Genomic DNA, 6,754 nt, shown 5'->3' with positions numbered 1-6,754 from the left:
GTGTGAACAGGGCAGATTAATAGCCGCCATTTCAGTTGAACCAGCAATAATCTCTGAAATTAAGCGTAGGCAAAAAGAGGATGAATTCCTTAAGAAAGTTATCGATGAATTTGAGACAAGTCCAAAGGCAGAGTTCAGCCTTGAAAATGAAGTGCTGAAATTTTGAAACCGAATGTGTGTCCCGGATGTTCCAGAACTAAAGAAGAGAATTCTAGATGAAGCCCATAAATCAGCATTTGCTATGCATCCGGGTAATAACAAAATGTATCGGGATTTGAAACAAAGCTATTGGTGGCCTAAAATGAAGAAAGAAATTGCAGAGTATGTGTCCAAATGTCTTCAATGTCAGCAAGTAAAAGCTGAACATCAGAAACCGGGCAGTCTACTTCTGCCTCTCCCTATTCCTGAATGGAAGGTCTACCCTGAACTCCTCGAGGTATGGATTCTATTTGGGTTGTAGTTGATAGACTGGCTAAGTCTGCACATTTTCTACCTGTTAAAACTACATTTGATGCTTATAGACTGGCTACTATATATGTTGATGAGATTGTCCGTCTACACGGAGTCCCGGTATCCATTGTTTCGGACAGAGATTCAAAATTTGTATCTAGATTGTGGAAGAGTTTGCAGAAAGCTGTGGGGACAAAACTGAGGTTTAGTACTGCATTCCACCCACAGACAGATGGGCAATCAGAATGGACCATACAGACCTTGGAAGATATGCTTCGGATGTGTGCCTTAGATTTCCAAGGGAGTTGGGTAGATTATTTTCCACTAGCAAAGTTTGCATACAATAACAACTTCCACTCCAGTATCGGTATGGCGCCATACGAGGCTTTGTATGGTAGAAGGTGTAGATCACCAAATTGTTGGACAGAAGTCAGGGATGGGGCCTTGCTTGGGCCTGAACTTGTGCATGACACTTCTGAAAAGATCAAGATTATTCAGCAAAGGCTCAAGACAGCCCAGAGTCGACAAAAGAATTATGCAGATGTTCAAAGAAGACCTCTTGAGTATGAGGTTGGTGACCATGTGTTTATCTGTATGACTCCGATGAAAGGCCAAGTCAGGTTTGGGAAAAAGGGTAAGTTGTCGCCCCGTTACATTGGGCCGTTTCAAATTCTAGAAAGACTTGGTCCAGTTGCTTATCGAGTCGCTTTGCCACCAGGATTCGAACAAATCCATAATGTGTTTCATGTATCAATGTTGAGGGGTTATCTTCAAGATCCATTCATGTCATTGATTATCACTGGGTGGCTCCTGATGACAATATGGAGTACGCCGAATGGCCGGAACGAATCATTGACTGGCAAGTGAAACAATTGAGAAGCAAGTCCATCTCAATGGTAAAAGTGGAATGGAAAGAACACTATAAGACGGATGCCACATGGGAAAAAGAGGATGAAATGCGACTACGCTATCCACATTTGTTCCCCGACGAAGGTAAAACAAGTTTGGAGGACCAAACTTCCTAAAGGGGGGAAGACTGTGATAACCTTGCTCCGTATTTTGCTAATTAATCTTAATTACGAATGTGATTATGTGTTTGATATGATTTTGTATGCCGTTTATATGAATATGTGGTTTTGAATTTCTATCTGTTCACCACAGGAAAATCTGTTTGATTATCTGCTTTAGAATTTAAATTGAAGGCCTTATTAGCCACGAAAACCGAAATTGACTACGCCATTGCGATTAGCGTGATTTTTAGAGCCTACGGTGAAATTTAATTGAAAATTGATTCGGATCAAATTAAGTAGATTAAATTGATGAGTCAGTGCTCAATTAATTAATGCTAATGAAAAGTGATTAAGGGAGCTTATATAAAGGGGGCACTATACACTCATATTCATTTGTTTGAGCTCAAAATCAAATTTTACACTTTAGTGAGAGAGAGAGAGAGAGAGGCCAGCTCTAGAGAGAGAAAAGGGGAGAATTGTGTATTTTGGCTCAAGGTTTGTGAGATTGTAAAGCTAGGCTCAAGAATTAACTTCAACTGTGAGAATTGAAGCTCCTAGGTAAGTAATCAACTCTTAATTTATGAATTGAGTATGTAATTTTGTGAATTCAAGTGGTATGGTAGCTCATGGCAAAAATTGAGATGAATATGAAGTTAGAATGCACATGCATGCATGAAATTACTATAAATTACCATGAATTGCCATGAAATTGCATAAGCTAGCATGAATAATGTTGAACATGGAGAATTGGGCACGAATCTTCACATGCATGCATAATCATGGGCTTCATAATAATAAGTGTCATTTATAAGATGTGAAATAGAAATGAAGTCAAAAAATTGACATGCATGTTTGATTATTGAAGATATGGAGCTTATATGAGGTTTGAATGCATGAGCCTTGATTATACAAAGAAATGTTGATTAATTTTGAGGATTAGACCATGATTTTGAATGATTGGCCTCATGTTGCTTACATCCATATGCTATATAATGTATTTGCATGTTTTGGACCAAAATCATGAGTTTTGGACCTTCGAAGGTCGAGTTTGAGCTTCAAGAGCAGTTCTGGAAAACCCAGAATTTGGCATGTTCGCTCGAGCGGGGAAATCGTCGCTCGAGCATAAAATACGAGCTCCCATAACTTTTTGCAGACATGGATGTCTGCTCGAGCGGGGAGATTCACGCTCGAGCGGGGAGCCATGTAGTATGACCTTTAGCTCGAGCGTCCGAATTTTAGCTCGAGCATAAAAATGAGGTAACCAGTACTTTTGCAGACCATGAGGGTCCGCTCAAGCGGGGACGCCTATTTTAGAAATTTTGTGAAGGTGTTCTGTGTTTCATTTTTCGTTCTCTTTCATTTCTAAGCACTCTTAGGCATGCATTGAGCATTACAAATTAGTTAAAAGAATAAGAGAGAAGCCTAAGAAGGACGTATGAATTAAGAACGGATTGAATTGTTTGTGACCCATTGTGTTCATGAAATGTGTAGGGTCGAGCTCCAAGGAAAATCTACCGGCAGAACACTGTGAGTAATATCTTAGTAAAGATATTTTGAAGTATGTTATTTGTCCAATTGCTTATTCTTCATAAGTCTTATAAGTGGTTAATCTGAATTGTGGACAAATGTTTGTTATGCCATATGGTTGGGCCAAAGGCCGTCAGGCATGAATGAATGGGCCAAAGGCCGTACGACACGAATGAAAAGGCCAAAGGCCGTATGACATGAATGATGGGCCAAAAGCCGTCTGACATGAATGAATGGGCCAAAGGCCGTATGACATGAATGAATGGGCCAAAGGCCGTTTGACATAAATGAATGGGCCAAAGGTCGTACAACACGAATGAATGGGCCAAAGGCTGTACGACACGAATGAATGGGCCAAAGGCCGCACGACACGAATGAATGGGCCAAAGGCCATTTGACATGAATGAATGGGCCAAAGGCAGTTTGACACGAATGATTGGGCCGAAGGCCATCGGACAAGAACGATTGGGCCAAAGGCCGTCGGATATGAATAAATTGGGCCCGAGGCTGTTTGATGTGTTTGGGACCGTAGTCACTTGACCTATATATATATACTAAATAGAAATACGAATTGGGCCCAAGGCCGTCTGATGTATATTGCTCTAAATACCGTTCGTGTATCTTCTTTATTTGATATTATTCACTAGGCTTTCGCTCACGCTCATTCATGTGTCTGTAGGTGAGCCAAGGGAAGTCTAAACCCAGCCTCAGTGAAGTTTGTGTGAACCGTTCAAGGTTTTGAAGAGTCATCCCATACGTCTCACACATGAGACTTGTTTTCGCCCTTTTGCTTTTCTGTTATATTTTTTCTTGTTGGCGGGAACTTTGGATTATGGTTGTATATAGTTTTGATTGGCTAACCATGACTTGAATGATCCTGTTGTGTAAAGCTTATACATTAACTTTCCTTGATGTGGGTTATTAATGTATGTTTGTAAAATGTTATGGCGTGCCATGTAAGCACAGCTCTATGGACAAAAGTTTGAAATTGCTTCCATTTGGCCCCCTCAACTCTGTTAAAATATATCTGATTTGGTTTAAGGCCATAGGTAATCTCGTGATTACTGGTCGGTTTTGTCCTTAACCCATGGGGGCGGGTTCGGGTCATGACACTTTCCGCGGTGACGGTGTCAAAGAAGCGGCAGAAATAAGGAAAGTCACGATCTACTCATCGTCGCCACTCAAACCGGGAGTTGTAATACCAGGAACAGGGTACAGACAACTTGATTGGCTGTACTAGGACTGGGGCAAGGGAAATAAAGTATGTGTAAACCCACAGTTGCAAAAGGAAAACAAGTTGAGAAACCAAGTGAACAAATAAAGCAGATATAAATGGGAAATGCAAAGCAAAACGGAAAGGAAGTGTGAGGTGTACCTCCCAAACTCTTTAGTAACCCCCAAGTGAATCCATCTTTTGGCGAGATATAGAACTCATGGAGCAGTATAGGGTAGCTAGGTTGGTGCCATCCCAGTCGTACTCCACCACCCGAGGTAGATGCACCAATGCGCCCAAAACGTATAACCCTACGGTTTTTTTCCTGTTCGCAAACAAGGTAGTACCAAGGAGATTCATGAGGAAGCTGCAGGTGTACTGAGCAACCTCCTCCAGGGTAGCTGGCTAAAGGCCGAAGAAGTGGTCTAAGAACTAGCTGTAGCATACCATCCCTTGGCCGGAAGTGTCCGAGATCGCCCCGAGAAGATGAAGCTGTGCGGTTCTCCACTATGTCATGTCAGGATCGAACGGAACAGGGTCGCCAATCCCTATCCGCAAGCCTGTGAGCATTGAAAAGTTATACAGGGTAAAGGTCAGCTCCCCGATCGATGATAAGTGGAAAGAGTTGGTGGTGTCCCACCACTTCTCCACTAAAGCCCCATATAGCAATGGCTCGGCCATCATCTGTATGAGTCCTGAGTAGAAAGGCCCGAAACTGGCGGTGTTGACAAGTGTGAGGATCTTTGGAGAGAGCCTCTCGTACCAATGCCAAGGGCTTGAAACAGTCCCATAACTGCCTATCCTCCTGGCTATCACCTGTGGCAGGGGCATGTTGTCAGTATTCGCATTAAAGGATAATAAAGAACTTGTTTAAATATGTTCAAAACAAAGAGAGATTTCTTATCATAGAGGCGTCAGCAGATAAGTACTCCACAGGCTCTCACAGCAGGACATTCTCGTCAATCCCGGGAATAAGGCCCTCGAATCTCAAAATGCCACCAGAGGTCAAGGCATGTGTGCGTTGTTGGAAGGTGGCTGCATCGAATGGTCTATCAGCAAAAGGGAGAAACTTAGGCTTTGGCACGGGAGGGGGAATATCCTCGGCTGGCATGTCCTCACCTACGATGGTTCCAATATCTGCGGCAAGGTCCGAAATGGGAACCTCGCCACTGACCATAGAAGGAAAATGAGGAAAAATGAGAAAAAGTGTGTGGGTGGTTGAATGAGAGGGGAAAACCCCAAGTATAAACCCTCGGAGAGAGAAGTTAAAGAGAGTTGGAAAATTAAGAGCGGGTGGGTAAAACCCGAGCAAACAAGTGAGAAATCCCAAAACTCAACCAAATCAAGTTTTAATTGGTTCAAAAGATAGAGAAGTAAAAGGGTTTTCAAGGGAAAATTCGCAAGCTTTGTTGGGTATTACAAATGGAAGGAAAATCTAGAGAGAGAAGAAGCCTAGAGAGAGAGGGAGAGGGTTTTCGAATGGAGGTGTGTGCGGAATGAGGGTCCAAAGGAGTTTTAAGAAACCACAGCTCGCGATTTTACCGAACTACCCCTGGCCACTATCACGGCCAAATCCATTGAAGCCTGGCCGTGGTTCATTTAGGCCCATCCGGCCCCAAGTGCAACCTAGTTTCTTTGTTTCATTATTTCACTGAATGGGAAGCCTGCTTTAAATCAAGGTAGGCCATACAAAAGAGAAAAACAAGAATAAATAGGAAAAAAAAGGAAAGAAAAAGCAGGAAAAAAAAAAGAAATAAGGAAAAAAAATAGAGAAAAAGAGAAAGGAAAGAAAAGAGGAAGAGTATTTTGTTTTGTTTTCTCCATAATTTGTTCCGGCTTTCAAGCATTACGGAGTCGTAATCCAAATTGGATTCAGTTCTTTATATCATTTTTCTGAGGTAAGTTAATTAGGCCCACTTGCAAAAGAAAATTGGTAGAATTGAGTTCATGTTATTAATTCAAGTATCGTTTTGGTTTGTGCATCATTTTGGTTTGTCTAAACTCATGATCAAATCTTCGTACCCTAAATTGGGTTAGCTCCGTGAGCTTCATTCTTCGACACCTTTGCGGATGGGAAACCCTCGCTGCATCGAGTTCCGAAAATTTGTTTGCTGTTTCGTTGATTCGATTTCCTCCTTTCGCGTGAGACACGCTAGGTTGTTGTTTCACTTGGTTAAAAACATCAGGTGCGCCTGTTGTTCACACCATCTTTACTTCTCTTGCATGAGACGCGTTAGGTTGTTGTTTCACTCGGTTAAAAACTTCAGGTGCGCCTGTTGTTCACACCATCTTTCTTCCTCTCGCGTGAGATGCGTTAGGTTGTCGATTTCACTCGGTTAAAAACATTAGGTGCACATGTTGTTCACACCATCTTTCCTTTTCTCACGTGAGACGCATTAGGTTGCCAATTTCACTCGGTTAAAAACATCAGGTACCCCTGTTGTTCACACCATCTCTCCTCTTTTTGCGTGAGACGCATTAGGTTGTCAATTTCACTTGGTTAAAAACATCAGGTGCTCCTGTTGTTCACATCATCTTTCCTCCTTTCGCATGA

This window comes from Camellia sinensis, chromosome 15, assembly GCF_055761805.1.
Source record: "Camellia sinensis isolate YWXY chromosome 15, ASM5576180v1, whole genome shotgun sequence".
NCBI lineage: Eukaryota > Viridiplantae > Streptophyta > Magnoliopsida > Ericales > Theaceae > Camellia > Camellia sinensis.
The sequence above is the reverse complement of the archived record's forward strand: the minus strand, read 5'-3'. Positions refer to the sequence as shown.